At 35.7% G+C, this 16,757-nt stretch overlaps 1 long non-coding RNA gene across 1 annotated transcript; it reads left to right on the top strand.

The window, feature by feature from the left end:
• Positions 1 to 12,373: 12,373 nt before the first annotated feature.
• On the top strand, positions 12,374 to 16,319 carry LOC140014513 (uncharacterized). The gene is made up of 3 exons (XR_011821274.1): positions 12,374 to 12,558; positions 14,219 to 14,403; positions 15,982 to 16,319. It is a non-coding gene; the product is annotated as an uncharacterized lncRNA (long non-coding RNA).
• The last annotated feature ends 438 nt before the right edge of the window (positions 16,320 to 16,757 follow it).

The raw sequence follows: 16,757 nt of genomic DNA, 5'->3' as shown, positions 1-16,757 counted from the left end.
ACAAACTATTTGCTTTCACTAAGATGTGATATTGAAGGGATTACATACAATTTGGGCACAAGAATAAGACAAATCCTGACCTCTCATTTTCCTTAGCCACCTCAGAATCAGAAATAAAGTCACTTGATTGGTCCCGAAAGATGAGCCAACAGAAAATGGTGACCCATTACCCAAAGCATCGATGCTAAAGTGAGGAAGAAATCTTTTGTAATTTGGTATTATTTTGAGAAATTCATCATGAAACTTTCTGTGTGAGTTTAAGCAAGACGTTCAAATTTCTGCACATTATATAGGAAACACAGTTTCTTACTTTGTTCAAATAAATGGAGAGGCATCCAAATCAATTTTTGCAATTAAATGGGTCCACACTGGGGCAAATTTTTTATAGTCCATTTGAGGATTTCGTCAAAGAGTCAAGCAAGACTTTCAAATCAATCACACTGCACTTTCCATGAGTAGTAGTTGCAATATTTAAAATAAAGTACATGTTGTATTTTGGCAAGCCCCTGTGCAGGTATCCATGGCTGAAATCGAGGAAGAAGCGTAAGTCAGAATCTTACGAATCAAGGCCTCAAGGAGGAGCAACCATGCCGTAATGCAAATCAATTGATCGGTTGCACAATAATGGGTGGAAACTGGGGCAAATCATTTTTGAAAAGATTCTCAAAAAAAAAATCAAAATTTAATTTCTTGTTCCTTGACAAATGTCAATTTCTTGTTGTTGAAATTTCAGCGTATGCCGCGCACCCTTCTATCCTCTTTTTCTTGACAATCACACTTAATTTCCAGATTTCTTGACCAATTGGATGGTAGGACTGGGTCTTATCCCGCTGACCATTCACAAAAATCACGTTGGGCTTGGTTTTCGTGCCACCAACATCACAAACATCACGTTGGGCCTGGATTTTGTGCCGCCAACATCACAAACATCATGTTGGGCCTGGATTTTGTGCCGCCAACTCCACAAAAATCACGTCTGGATTTTGTGCCGCCAACTCCACAAAAATCACGTTGGGCTTAGTTTTTGTGCCACCAACATCACAAACATCACGTTGGGCCTGGATTTTGTGCCGCCAACATCACAAACATCATGTTGGGCCTGGATTTTGTGCCGCCAACTCCACAAAAATCACGTTGGGCTTGGTTTTCGTACCACCAACATCACAAACATCACGTTGGGCCTGGATTTCATGCCGCCAACATCATAATCATCACGTTGGGCTTGGATTTTGTGCCGCCAACTCTACAAAAATCACGTTAGACTTGGTTTTCGTGCCGCCAACATCACAAACATCATGTTGGGCCTGGATTTTGTGCCGTCAACTCCACAAAAATCACGTTGGGCTTGGTTTTCGTGCCACCAACATCACTTTATCACGTTGGGTTTGGATTTTATACCACAAACTAAGGCAGACTCGGGTTTAATCCCACTGACCAATTCATCACACTGGGGCAAATTTTTGGATAATTTTTCAAGCAAGTCTTGTACAGTCTTTTCATACATACCAGCATTTCTCTTATACAGCCATTAGCCGTTGGGTCAGTCCCACTAGTGTGCATTTCTTTTATTCTGTCACTAGCCGTTGGGTCAGTCCCACTAGTGCGCATTTCGTTTATTCTGCCACTAGCCGTTGGGTCAGTCCCACTAGTGAGCATTTCATTTTTCACCGCCACTAGCCGTTGGGTCAGTCCCACTAGTGAGCATTTCATTTATACCGCCACTAGCCGTTGGGTCAGTCCTACTAGTGAGCATTTCTTTTGCACTGCCACTATCCGTTGGGTCAGTCCCACTAGTGAACCTTTCATTTTCACTGCCACTAGCCGTTGGGTCAGTCCCATTAGTGAGCCTTTATTTTTCATTGCCACTGAACATGGGTCAGTCCCACCAGTGTGCATTTCATTGCTGCTAAACATGGGTCAGTCCCACTAGCGCGCATTTTTCTTTCATCGTCACTGAACATAGGTTAGTCCCACCAGTGTGCATTTCATTTTCATTGTCGCTAAACATGGGTCAGTCCCACTAGCGTGCATTTTATTTTTCATTACCACTGAACATGGGTCAGTCCCACCAGTGTGCGTTTCATTGCCGCTAAACATGGGTCAGTCCCACTAGCGTGCATTTTATTTTCACTGCAATTGAACATGGGTCAGTCCCACCAGCGCGAATTTCATTTTCATTGCCGTTAAACATGGGTCAGTCCCACTAGCGCGCATTTCATTTTCACAGCCGCTAAACATGGGTCAGTCCCACTAGCGTGCATTTTATTTTCACTGCCACTGAACATGGGTCAGTCCCACCAGTGAGCATTTTATTTTCACTGCCACTGAATATGGGTCAGTCCCACCAGTGAGCATTTCATTTTCATTGCCGCTAAACATGGGTCAGTCCCACTAGCGCGCATTTCGTTTTCACAGCCACTAAACATGGGTCAGTCCCACTAGTGTGCATTCTATTTTCATTGCCGCTAAACATGGGTCAGTCCCACTAGTGTGCACTTTATTTTCATCCCCACTGAACATGGGTCAGTCCCACCAGTGTGCACGTCATTTTTGTTCGGGTCAGTCCCATGATTTTAAATTTTGTTCGGGCCAGTCCCATGATTTTAAATCTTATTCGGGCCAGTCCCACGATTTTAAACTTTATTCGGGTCAGTCCCATGATTTTAAATCTTATTCGGGTCGGTCCCATGATTTTAAATCTTATTCGGGTCAGTCCCATGATTTTAATTTTCTTGTTCGGGTCAGTCCCATGATTTTAAACTTTGTTCGGGTCAATCCCATGATTTTAAATTTTATTCGGGTCAGTCCCATGATATTTTTATTCGGGTCAGTCCCATGATTTTAAATTTTATTCGGGTCAGTCCCATGATTTTAAATCTTATTCGAGCCAGTCCCACGATTTTAAACCTTGTTCGGGTCAGTCCCGCTTTTAAATTTTGTTCGGGTCAGTCCCATGATTTTAATTTTGTTCGGGTCAATCCCACGATTTTAAACTTTGTTCGGGTCAGTCCTGCTTTTAAATTTCTTGCTCGGGTCAGTCCCGATTTTAAATTTTTGTTGGGGTCAGTCCCCTCGGGTCAGTCCCGATTTTAAATTCCTGTTTCGGGTCAGTCCCGATCTTAAATTCTCTATTGCGGGTCAGTCCCAATTTAAATCCCCTTGTTCGGGCCAGTCCCATGATTTTAATTTTGTTCGGGTCAGTCCCATGATTTTAAATTTCTTGTTCGGGCCAGTCCCATGTTTAAATTTTCGTTCGGGTCAGTCCCATGATTAAATTCTCATTCGGGTCAGTCCCATTGTTTAAATTTTTGTACAGTCTTCATTGCAAAAGCGTCAGTCGTTCGAGTCATTCGCAGCCAAATAACACAGGTAAGTATTTGGTGTCTACTTCTTTGTCTCAAGTTTTTCCAAAACTCAGACAAAGAGGGGCAAACTGTAGACACCAAATTTTTAAGGTATTTTTGTTTATTATTATTATTATTTTTGATTAATTTCATTTACTTTTAGTCTTTTATTTTTAAGTCATTTTATCATTTAATTAAACTTTAATCATTCAATCATTTAATTTTTATTTTTGTTTGTTTCGATTCTAGGTTTTTATTTTATTTGATTTTTTGTTTTGATTCGTGTCTCTTGTCTTGCTTTAATTGAATTAAAAGTTTTTGAACTAAATTTTCGGAAAAAAAAAAAGAAAAAGAAGAAAAGGAAAAAAAAAAGAAAAAGTCAATCAAAGGGACAAGAATAAGACACATAAGCCTACTTTGGGGTTTAAAATCTTGGCCTTTCATATTAGGTTTAGTTTTTTGGGGTGCCTTTAAAGATGAAAAAAGCCGCAAGCTAAAAGAGGGGGAACAATTAGAAAGGGGAGCTCTCGGTTGAGGACTAAGGAGGGGAGCCGGCTGGAAAAAAAAAGCCGAGAGAGAGCCGAGAAAAGGCAGCTTGGAGGAGGAAAAGAAACGGGAAGGCTTCATCTGAGAGTGAAAAAAGAACAGGAAAAAAAAAGGAAACAGATGAGGGTGCGGCAGAAAAAAAAAGAAAGCGGGCGAGAGAGTGAGAGATGGGGAGGTATTCGGACAAGAAAGAAAAGACTAAGGGGGAGACGGCTGATGCAAAAGAGGGAGAGCTAAAAAAAAAAGAAAAAGAAGAAGTTAGAACAGGGACGGCGGACTGGGATGAGGGATGGAGAAGACTGTCGGGCAAGAGGAAACCAGAAGGGAAGAATTGGCTTCGGCGAAAGGAGAAACCAGAGCCAAGAGCAAAAGAAAGCAACGCAGAAAAACAGAGCAACAACAGAAACAGGGGTAAGGAAGAATTTCGTCTGGGGCTAGGGAAGAAAACAAAGGGGGAAAATCTGGAAAATTGGAAAGGAGCATCAGAGGAGGGGCCTGGCCACACGAAGAAGCTGCCGGAATTGTCGCTGCCAGGAAAGCGCCACCACCTCACCGCCAATCCATCATTGCCGCCTGCGAATTTCACCAAGGAAGCACTGTAAGTCATTCTTTCCTTCGAATTTCAGTTTGCCTTTCAAGCACAAATGATGAAAATCCCAACCCCAAGCACGTCTCTTATGAATCTGTTTCTTGTCGGTTGTCTGCAATTTCGAGCATATACGCTCTATGTGATTGAATGGACTGTAGATTCATCATTTTGTGTGCTTCTGATAAGTTTGTGGGGCTGAATACGGTTTTAATTAAACAAGAATCGGTGATTTTTCTTTTGCCCACATGTTGTTCGATAAAATGTCCAACCGAATATTATGTTTTGAAAGATGACTTGTCTGCGTCTTTGTGTGAGGAAAATGGATAAGTCGGCAAGCTTACTTCCTTGCATTTGAGAAATCTTGATGAATTGCTGTTTTGTTTTGTTTCTCTGTTTCTTGCTCCAATCCGAATCAGCGATAGGAGATGAATTTTGTTTTTGTATGTTCTGGGTGGATTTCGTTGGTTTGGAATTGAAACAAATCTCTGGTATTGTTGGTCAACAACAACGGAAATGTTAACTGGTGATTGCTTCAGTTTCTCGGTAAAGAAGATGATAACATTCAAAAATCTTGATCAGGCCCTAAAAACTTTTAATCTCTTTCGATTGGGTCCTTACTTTAATTGCAAGTGGGTCCCCAAATTTTATTTTTCTTTAATTTTAACCCCAGACTTTGGCGGAATGCTACTATGGCCCATAAGATTGGAAAAGTTAAACAATTTTGTCCCTTTGACATGTTGTTTTCTCTTGTTATGCTTTAATTTGATTCTTGGACAAAATATTTCATGAGTGGTGGAGTGAATTTTCAGAGATTTAATGATTTGTGACAGTTTCATAGTTTTGGTACAAATTTGGGAATTTGATTGTTTAAATATAGAGATTTGTTTCTTATTCTTCTTCTTGTGAAATTTTGGCATTTGGTTTTAATACATCTCATTTTAAGCCATCAATTCTAAAAGTTTATTTTAAACCCTTTTCAAATTTGTTAGTTATCTTAATTAGGTCCCTATTGCTCTAATTTCTTGCGTATAGATGATTTTCATTTTATAAAATACTTTAAGTGATTACATTTTGTGTTTGATTTTTCATTTCGTGTTTAATTTCCATTTTTATGCTTAATTCTCGTTTCATGTAATTATTTGTTAAATTAAAGTGGTGCCTTGACCTTGTTATTGTTTTGAAGCTAATTCTTCCTTCATTTGATTACCATTGCAAGGGAGGTACACTCTATCCCTTATTCTTGCCTTTATTTGACCCTACGTGCCCTATGTGATTTTATATGCTTAATTGCATGCTTTTTTTTGAATGTTTTTATTTTATTCATTTATTTATTCGCTTTATTAGCTTTAGTTTTTGTATATTTATTTTAGTGCAATTTTGATCATTTGAAAGGCACTTGAATGCCAAATTTGTAATAGTTAGGGCTTTATTGCTTTATTTGCTTTGCGTGATTTGCATGCTTACGTGCTATGTGTTACCGCTTTCATAGGGCTTTTGCATCTAGACAAGCATGCTTATGTGTTACGTGCTATGCGAAACTATGTGTTTTGCATGTCTATTTGCGTAAGTATTATATCTGATTATGTGGATGAATGCACGTCACCGTGGCTAGTCCAATGCTAGTCATGGCCTTCCCCTCGAGTTCTTACAAGTCCAATGCTTGTAAATGAGCGTTAGTAAAGGGCTAGTCCAACGCTAGACCCAATAGAGCCCCCTCTCGCTAGTACATACTCGCATGCCTTCACTACATCTTCATTCATTCTTTCCTTTTAGTTTTTACATTTTTGCATGACCCTTCACTCCCTTTCCCTTACACATTTAGGATTATATTTTCATTTAGATTAGCTCATTTGCTTGTATAGGTTAGGGAGTCACCCTTCTGGTAAGGGAAACGAGCGAGTATGGCTACACATAGCCTTAGCACGCTAGTTTTCCCTTCTAACCAAAAGGAAAAGCAAAAGTCACGATTTAGGGTCTCCCCGTACCCGTCTTGCTTGCATTCCTCTAGGGTTCATGCATTTCATTTATCCACTATCACATGCACTTTTACTTCATATTCTATCCCTTTTTCCACATTTTCACTTCACACAACTTTTATTTTGCACGTTTTCACTCTGCCACTTACACTTTATATACTATCACGTGCACACACGCACTTCATACTATCACTTTACTCACCTTACTTTGCACATTCATTTGCACACTTCCACTTACACATTATTGTTTTTTTTATCATTACTTTTTTACTTCACGCAAACTCATATTTTCACATTGCATACGTTCATTCCATTCATTTTTCGTCATTAGCATTATTCGTGACCTCTCCAAAGAGTCATCATTGGGCATCACTATTAATGTGATTGGCACCATTCAAACTTTGAAGAGAAATTTTGCCCCCCGATGCCCCCTAGGTCTAGGGTTTGCATTCATATAGTACATCCGAATGTGATAAATCTTTTGGTTAAAAAATAAGAAAATCTTTGACTAAATCGCGCAACTAGCCTTGACTAGGTTGAAAGGGTGCCTTGGACCTCGTCCTTGCCTTCCCTCTTTTCAAATGTGACTCCCGAACCTTTTTCTTTGATTTACGTAGACTTGGAGTCGTTTAAAAAGGGTTTTTTTCTATTTTTCTTTAAAAAATTCATTTTTTTAGGTGACTCGGTACACCTTAACCCAATACCAAGTGGCGACTCCGATTTTTATTTCAAAACCCTTTTTAAACTTATTTTGGGTCAAAATCGTCGCATCACAAGTCCCATTTAGGCCCATTCTTTTTTTTTAAATCAACAATTCATTTTCCAATCAAAAAGTCACTTTTCAAACCATTTATTTTTCTTGTAAAAAATGGGGCGCGACAGCTCAAACACAACATACTTTTTCAGCATGAAAGGTATTAATTCCTTTTCCTTCTTATCAACCAAGGGATACTCAATTAACTAGTAGGTATCTTGGAATAAAGTAACTTTTAATCTAACAGGGTCTCGATATACCTAAAACCCTTTAAAAGATTAATTTGGTGTGAAGATTTAATAGTGGTTCATATCAGTTTGTTTAACATTGGTTTATTGCACAAAATTTTAGGGTGTAGTAGCTGTATAAATGTTTAAATACAGAAAGTTGCACAATGATAAGGGAAAAAAGTATAAATATCTAATGTATCATATGCAAACATAATATTTTCCTTACTTCATGCTACTACTATGTCATGTTACCCATTCATGTTTCCTCCTCCTATTTATGTTCAAAAACTACTACGTACCTAATGTGTATTAGTACAAGTAACAAGGGTAATTAATCTTATATTAGTTCTACTCACGCTACTTTCTCAAGGTTGATGATTCAACGAGATAATTTAAGACATACATGGGGTAATTAATCTTCCAGCAATCTGGGATTTTAGTGTCAGAAGTGTGTATTATTTCATCATAATAGTCTATAAAAATTTAAATGACTTACAAAATAATTAACAGGCTATTTTAGGTTTCTACCTTTATACATGTCGTGTTGCAAAATTATGAACGATCAGTGAACTAATCGACAATATAAGAAAGATTTAGGCCCAGTTTGATAACTCAATTCAGCACTTAAATTTAATAAATTTAGATATTAATATGTTCAGACGCGTTCTGTAATAAAAAATTAAACATCTAAATTAATTAAATGACACTGAATTTCTTAGGCAAAATTTGCTCCAAAAAACAAATAATAAGCTATTCACTTATTATTTAATATGATATACACTCAAATATGTCAAATTTAGTATTTAACAATTTGATAACTTAATGGATTTGGACTTCAAACTTCGGATTTCAAATTTCAGTTTTCAAACTTCAGTTTTATTAAATGCACCCTTATTCTAAATTTGTTATTAGATGTTTGTGAATTGTGATAGATTACATTTTGATAAGAGGTGAAGAAAAGGGGCATTGTCATTAGATTACGAGGGTGCTTGTTTCACAGATTGGAATTATAAATGGAAATGGAATCATAGACTCTGATTTTGGCATTAAACTTTTCATTCCAATATCTAGTTTGGTTCACACATTGGAATTAGCATCATTCCAATTCCTGATGCTTGGTTTGATGAGTGTTTCGAAATTAAATGTAATTAAATTCCAAATTTACCCATGATATAACAATTCTTGAGTAAATTCCCAAAAAAAGGGAGTTTTCAAACTAACTTTCCAAAGGGTTTTTAAAAATTCAAAAAGTGTTACAGTAATTTCTTACAAAAAAAACTAGTAGGTTATCTATTTAACATAAATTAAATATTTTTTAAAAAAGAAATATCCCATAAAGTATCAACTCTTTATGGCTTTTCTCTATTACATGAATCAAGTACCAGGTTTTTATGGACATTTTATTCTGAATCATTTAATTTATATTAAATACATAAATATTTGTAAATATTATTACGAAAGGGAAACTAGTAGATTTTGTATTTAACATAAATTAAATACGTGAAAGTACAAAAAGAAATTACCCACTTTTTACTAGCTCTTTACGGGTTGTGACAGTCCCACCTCCCCCTCAGGCGAACCAGAGGGTTCGGCGGACCGCCTATCTAACTCTCGCCGGGATTCAGTCGTTCACTTCAGTCCTCAATTAAAATCGAAATAAAACACAGGAATAAATATAACAACAATCCAAAACTTAACGTAAAACTTATGTACATTAGAGTACAAACATCGAATATACAAAGGTTCTCAATTCTTCATACATCCAACCCGTGCCAAGCACTAGGGCGAGAACCATTACAAAAGAAAATCAAGAAACTAGTCTAGGCTAGTCGATCCAAAACTCCCGTCCTGACTCGCCTTCCCTGTTAAGGAAAACAAAACTAAAGAGATGAGCTAAAAACTTAGTGAGGTTCCGAACACATAACCAAACAATCAATCCAATACATTAAACATAGAGTATCAATAATTCAAGAAACATTTACAATGGAAAGCGATAATAACACATTCATTAAAAGGATACGGACTCACAGGGAGCCATGTTTTCGTTCGTTCATTCGTTCTCCTGACATTTCCCCTTATTCCTCCAATTGTTTGAAAATGCATTTTTGTAAGTAAAACCCTCGTTCGTTCGTTCGTTTCATTTCATTCACCCCCTCTTGGACGTTGGCCAGGCTCCACCAACCTATAAGGTAATACTCGAGTATACCAACGTTCACACCCAGGGTCACCATATCGCCCGACCGAGTCCGCTTCTGATTCGAGTCGATCGGTAACGAAGGACAGGGCCCAGTTCAGTCAAACGGCTTACATTCATGCGCACACTACAAGAAAATTGGTCATCAGTGACAACTTTTCTCTGTGACGAAAAAAAGTTGTCACAAAAGGGGATCCTTTATTGACGACTTTCTAACTCGTCACAAATCTCTAATGGGAGTCAACTCATTTGTGACAACTTAAAAAAATCGTCACTAGTAAATTCCCGCCAAGATTTAGCAAGAGCGCGGGAGTATTAGAACACACAATAGTGACGACATTAAGAACATCATCACTATTGTTTGGCCTATTTATGGACGACTTTTTGTTGTCGTCACTGATCACTAAAAAAAAAGTTATTAGTGACAACATTTTGTAGTGATGACAATAAGTCGTCACAAAAGGAGTTTCTTTAGTCGTGACTCCTAAAGTTTTCACAGTTGCATCAAAGCAACTAAATGTTTAGTGACGACCCGTTATTTTCGTCACAAACTACATTGCAAGAAATATGGTCATTAGTGACAACATTTTCTAGTGACGATAAAAGTCGTCACAAAACGTGGTTGTTTAGTGACGACAAGGAAAGTTGTCATAATTGCTCAAAACAACTAAGTTTTCAGTGACGACCTTGAAAAACGTTGTCACTAAAATGATTTATATAGTGACAACTTCTAATATCGTCACTGTCACTCTACCGATTCGGATTTAGTGACAAGAATTAATCGTCACTGTTTAAAGTACTTATTTCTAAGTCACTTTCATTAATTCTACTGTGCCACCCTAACTTTTGCGATTTAGCCCCAAATGTTGTAAAAAATTCCATTAATTCCATTATGATACCTTAACTTTTACAATTTAGCCTCATATGTAGTACACCGATTTCTTTAATTCTATTATTACTCCCTAACTTTTGTAATTTAGCCCCATATGTAATTCACCAATTTCATTAATTCTACTATGGCACTCTAACTTTTGCAATTTAACCCCCATATGTAATACATCAATTTTATTATTTCTATTATGGCACCCTAGCTTTTACAATTTAGCCCCTATTTTTTTATTAGGAAATTGCGAATGGTATCTTGATAAACATAAATATTTTATAATTTTCTCAAACTTAAGTAATAATTTGTTATAAACTCTAAAGATATATCTTTCATTACAATAGTTATAAGGCAGGTAGGTCTTTTTATCAATGGAATAAGAAATTTATGCTAGATTTATCCTTTGTACTACATGCCAAGTAGTATTAGCAAAGGAATAACAAAGTACTACAAAGTAATTAACAAAATAGCCTTCAGGGAGTGTAGTTTATGGGCAAATGAGCATTATCTATTCAAAGTACCAACTTTTTATGGGCATTTTACTCTCAAACATATAATTTATGATAAATTTATAAATGTTTGTAAGTAAAATTCAAAAAGTGTTACACTGATTTCTTACAAAACGAAAACTGGCAGGTTATCTTTTCAACATAAATTAAATTTTTTTAAAAAAAGAAATGCCCCATAAAGTACCAACTCTTTGTGGGTTTCCTCCATTACATGAACAAATATTCTACTCTTTATGGGCATTTCACTCTGAATCATTTAATTTATATTAAATACATAAATGTTTGTAAGTAAAATTCAAAAAATGTTGCACTAATATTTTTATGAAAAGGAAACTGGTAGGTTTTGTATTTAACATAAATTAAATATGTGAAAGCAAAAAAAAAAGAAATTACCCATAAATCGATGTCTTGCAAATCTATACTAGTAAAATAGTTTCAAACAAAATTAAACATTAAAATAAACTGTAATTTATACACATTAAAATATCTGTAATTTATACACATTTTGCAACTACTACTTGTGTTTTCTCTGTAATGAATTTTTTAACTATTGAGAACTTAAGTTTTGTCTTGTAAATCTATACTAGTACAATAGTTTTAAACAAAATTAAACATTAAAATAAATGTTTGAAAAAGAACAAAAGTACATTTATCACTTGCAGTAATGTAACAAAATTTTCTCAACCATTATCAATATTTTCACAAAAGTATTAAAAACTAGCAATTGACAATATTAAAAACTAGCAATTTAATTAGTGACTACTTTTCTTGTCATTATAATCTTGAATAAATTAGTGATAACATTATGTCATCACTAAATTTTCTTTGATTTTGACTTAACAATAATGTCTTATTAATAGCGTTTGATTATTTTTAATGAAAGTCTGTGTTTAATCTATGCTTCAAACCAAATTAAAAATAAAAAAAAGCATGATGATTGGTCTCAAATGTTAGGAAAATGATTATTTTTATTGAAACTATGTTATAACCATATAATTTGAGTTTAATTATTTTCAATTACATAATGTTCTTTAGTGCTGCAATTATAAGAAATTAGTGTAAAATATTAGCAAATTATAAAAGTACATTTTCAATTATATGAAATTAACAAATTTTGCCACCTATGTTGATGAAAATTTTTATTTTTTGCTAAAAAATAAAGAATAATACTATAGCATTAAAATCTATGGTTCAAACCATATTACAAATCCAGAAAAAAAACATGATTTTTTGTATCAAATGGAGGGAAAATGAGTGAAGTCAAAATTTTGATCAAATCATAGTGAAAGTGCCGCGCAACAAAAACAATATCCAAAGCAAAGCAAAGACCAAAGCAGCGGAACACATTCTGAAAACAAAAGCAATGGAACACTTGGTCTGAGTTAAAGCAACGGAACACTTGAGCAACACAAACAAACAGAGGGAAAAGCTTTTGGGCAAGAAAAAGGAAAAGCCGAGCGGAGGAGTTGCAATTTGCTGTCAGCTCCGAAAATTTCCACCATCACCGGCAAACATTCACCCAGAAGGAGTATGGTAATTCCAACCTTAAAATTATTCTCTGGTGAATCAGTTTTCTTGCAATTTTCCAGTGATTATTCATAATTGTTTGGCCGTATATGTTTTATGGGGTTGATTGGACTGAATTTTTGTTTCAGACAATTTTTGGGGGCCACTTCTAGCTTTAATTGAACAAAGAATCGTAGAAATTCTTTATGCCCCAACCTGTTTGACAAAATGCTCAACTGAGAGTACAACTTCAAAAGACAAATTGATTTCCGTTTTTGCATAACATTCGGCCAGTCCACGTTTGTCAAAGTAGTTCATTTTCATGAAAGAGATGAGAGTTCTTGTTGAAAGATTCGGATGGTTTTGTTTGGCATCCGTTTGTTTAGCATCTGTTCTGTTTCCCTTTTGCGTGATGTTCCTTTGGTATGAAAGCAAATTAGTAATATGAAATTGATTGAGAGGAGACTCGTATGAGGGTAAATTTTGGTTGGAATTTGGAGGTGAACTTTCTGATGTACTATGGCAGCAAGCATTTAGACCATTCGGAGAGGATGATTATTTGTCCAAATTGCCAAAATTTTTGCTGCTTTTGTTCTTGTGTTGCATCCTTAAGATGGGTCTCCCGTGGTTTTATTTGTTGCAACTCTCTTGTTAATTGCTTGTAACTTGCTGAACATACGTGTTTTTGTGGTTCGATTGGATTGAGATATTCATTTTTCTGAATAACTTCTGGGTGCTGATTTACATCAATTGAGTGAGAAGTTGCTGAAATTTTGATGCCCAGCCGATGTTCGATGAAATGCCCGACTGAGAGTTGGGTTAGTCTTGGTGCTTTTAGGTCATACACGTTGTCTCATGAACCTCTCCTTCATGGCTGTTTTTTTCCTTTGGTTGGGTAGTTTTGTGTCTTAAAAATCTGTTTCTCTTGATAAAACTGGGGTAACTCCATTGATATTCTTAAGACTAGAGGGCTGCATTTTCTATTCGTCAAGGGGGCATGCTGTCATTGTTTTTCTTTCTTTCATTGCTTGTATTCCCCCTTGCTTAGCACATTCCTGTCTAGGCAGTCTTATGGGCTGATATAGGGTAGTTTATTTTATCCCTTTGATGTTAGTTCTTGGTTGTTCATGCTAAAAATCTGCAGGGTAGTCTTGCTGTTTTGATCTTGATGTCTTGTATTTGAAAAAGTAATTTGATAAACTGCAAAGTTTTGCGGCAAGGAAAACCTGGTAGAAGTAAAGTGCAGCAGTTTTCATTTTTCGGTCGCTGAAATTTTAACAGAAATTAGTTGCAAAAACTTCTTGTCTTCTTTTGTTGCATGAAACTTGCATGAGAGTCTTCCAGGAATCTCATTGTTACTAGGTTTTAGCCATGTTTAATTGGAAATGGATCAAAGTGCTGCATGAATCTTGTTTGCCGAAAGTTCCATGGGGTTGCAAATGCTCCTGAGTGAAAATTGCAGCAGAGATGTTAGCTGGAAATTGCAGAAGCATAAGCTTCGTAACTTTGCATGAACTTGCAAGAAAAACTTTCAAGAATTGCACTTCGGCCCCCCAAGTCTCCCCTTGTTTCGCTATGGCCCAAAATTAATTAATTTGACCCCCTCAAATTTCTTTAATTTTTGCAATCAAGTCACTACTTATTTTAATTCTTACATGGTTTGTTCACCTTCCTTTAAATGCCTTAGATTGATACAAGCTGAGAGTAGACAGATTGCTGAAAAATCTTCAGGCAATGGAATGACAACACAAGAAGCTGCTGGGATGCAAACTGATGGAACTCCTACTTCACAGCATGTTGGATCTAATCAAACTATTGGTTGTCAAAGCAATGAAACTGAAAGTATGCAAGACCTTGAGTCAAACGGTTCAGGTATGTCAGTTTTACGTGTAATTCTACTCTAATTAACTAATTACTGCCAGGGCTGCTATTGTTAGCACTTATGGTCTTGTTTACTTTGTATCTACTAGACCAAGTGATGTTAAAAAGAAAAAGAGGATATACGCGTAATATTGCACTATCAAATGAAAAGAAAGCTGGAAAAAATGTGAACATTACTGTTTCTGAAATAAGTGGAAGACTAGTTAGAGAAGGTGCTCAGCGATACATTTCAGAGGCAAGCTGCGTTATTTGAAAGTATGGCAAGTGGAAAGCACCTAAATAGGGCAAGCTTCCTAAAGATGATAGAGATCAACTGCTAAGAATTACTAATGTAAGAATCTGCTATCATAGTTGGAGAAGGTGATCTGTAGTTTTTGGTAACTTGTGGTCACTGTGGACTGTTTTTTGGTAATAGCTGGTAATAGCATTTTTTGGGGCTGATATTATGCATCATTGTGGACTATTTTTTGTTATAGTTGTGTAGTTTATGGTTATGGTTATGGCTGATCTGTAGTTTTTGGTAACTTGTGGTCACTGTGGACTATTTTTTGGTAATAGCTGGTAATAGCATTTTTTGGGGCTGATGTTATGCATCATTGTGGACCATTTTTTGTTATGGTTGTGTAGTTTATGGTTATGGTTATAGCTGATATGTAGTTTTTGGTAACTTGTAGTCATTGTGGACTATTTTTTGGTAATAGCTGGTGATAACATTTTTTGGGGCTGATGTTATCCATCATTGTGGACTATTTTTTGTTATGGTTGTGTAGTTTATGGTTATAGTTATGGGGCTGATGGTTGTGTAATAACATTTTTTGGGGCTGATGTTATGCATCATTGTTATCTGAACTTATTCTTTGGGAAATATCTAGGTATCATGTATATAGTGCTGTTAGTTTATCAATAGAGGTAAAAATCTGATTGTTCATCTGCAATAGTATATTATTTTCAAGTACAAGCGACAGACCATGCATGGATAGCAATCTTCTTTTTGCCTATGTAGTGACTTGAAAGAAATGAATATAATGCAAAGGGGGCGTTTGTGAACTTTGATTGGTTTCACCTGTTTAGATGGTCTTCACTTTGACATTGTGAGGCAAATGGCTCATTCTCTTTGCACAGTTTAATCCTACAGAGGCATCGTTTCCTTCATGATTTTTGAAGCATAAACTCCTAAAATCAAAGAGGGCTAGTACCTCCTGTATTCACACCTCGTACAATAAGTTGCTTTCTGTGTTTTAATATATAAACAACCAAAAGCATAAAGATTAAACAATAATTACTGTGGGAGTCCAATTTAATTGTTCAATAAGTTGAGCTATTTAAAGAAGAAGAAAGAAAATAAAAAAAAACTGTTTTAGAGAGCTCTTTAGTTGAGCTTATGCAGTGTTGTATTTGTATAGATTGGACTGTGATTTCTAACTTCTTGCTGGTGTTGTAATATGTGGGCCCAAATTATATGAGGTTCTTAATGAATTGTAATTTTTGTCTTAATAATCTAAGTCTCATTACTTGTTCTTTATTATTGTACTCCTTTCCTTACCTACTTCTTTTACTCTTTTATGACAGATAAATGCTATTCATACTAGCTTTTGGAAGATATCTATGGTTATGGTTGAAGAATGTTGAAGACAAAATTGCCTTTTGCTCATGGAATGGTTCATTTAGATGTTCTTCAATTTCTTAAACTGTGATTGCTTTTGTAAATGTACCATATATACAAGTGATATTTTGGACAAATGTTATTTTTGTAGGCATTAGTTGGGTAATGTACACTTGAATTTGGCATTTGAGAATGCTATATTATTACCATGTAATCTAATGCAAATACTTTTGGTTATCAATCGTTCATGTTTATTTGTATGATTTGTTTAAAATCAATGATTTAGCAATGATTACAGGCCAAATTATGATTATTAAGCTATTGAGAAATTATCTAATGACAAAACAAAGTTGTCACAAAATAGAAAATAAAAACTCCTTGTCACAACAGAGATTGTCACTAAATCTAAGCTACATTTGTGACGACAATTGTTGTGAGTAAAATAGTTATATACAATGGCTTTCGGTGCTTTTTAGTGACGACTTTAAGTAGAGCATTTTTGACAAAAGATCAAGTCGTCAATAAAACACTTCCGGATTTTCGTCACTAATGACAACTATTTAGTGACGACATTTGAAGTCATCACTAAATAGTTGTCATTAGTGACGACAATCTGGAAGTGTTTTATTGACGACTTGATATTTTGTCAAAAATGATCTACTTAAAGTCGTCACTAATGACAACTATTTAGTGACGACATTTTAGGTAGTCACTGTTTACTTTTACCGACGGGGATTTAGTG

This window comes from Coffea arabica, chromosome 9e (assembly GCF_036785885.1).
Source record: "Coffea arabica cultivar ET-39 chromosome 9e, Coffea Arabica ET-39 HiFi, whole genome shotgun sequence".
Lineage (NCBI taxonomy): Eukaryota > Viridiplantae > Streptophyta > Magnoliopsida > Gentianales > Rubiaceae > Coffea > Coffea arabica.
Note: the sequence above shows the minus strand (reverse complement) of the source record. Positions and strands in the feature narration are given on the sequence as shown.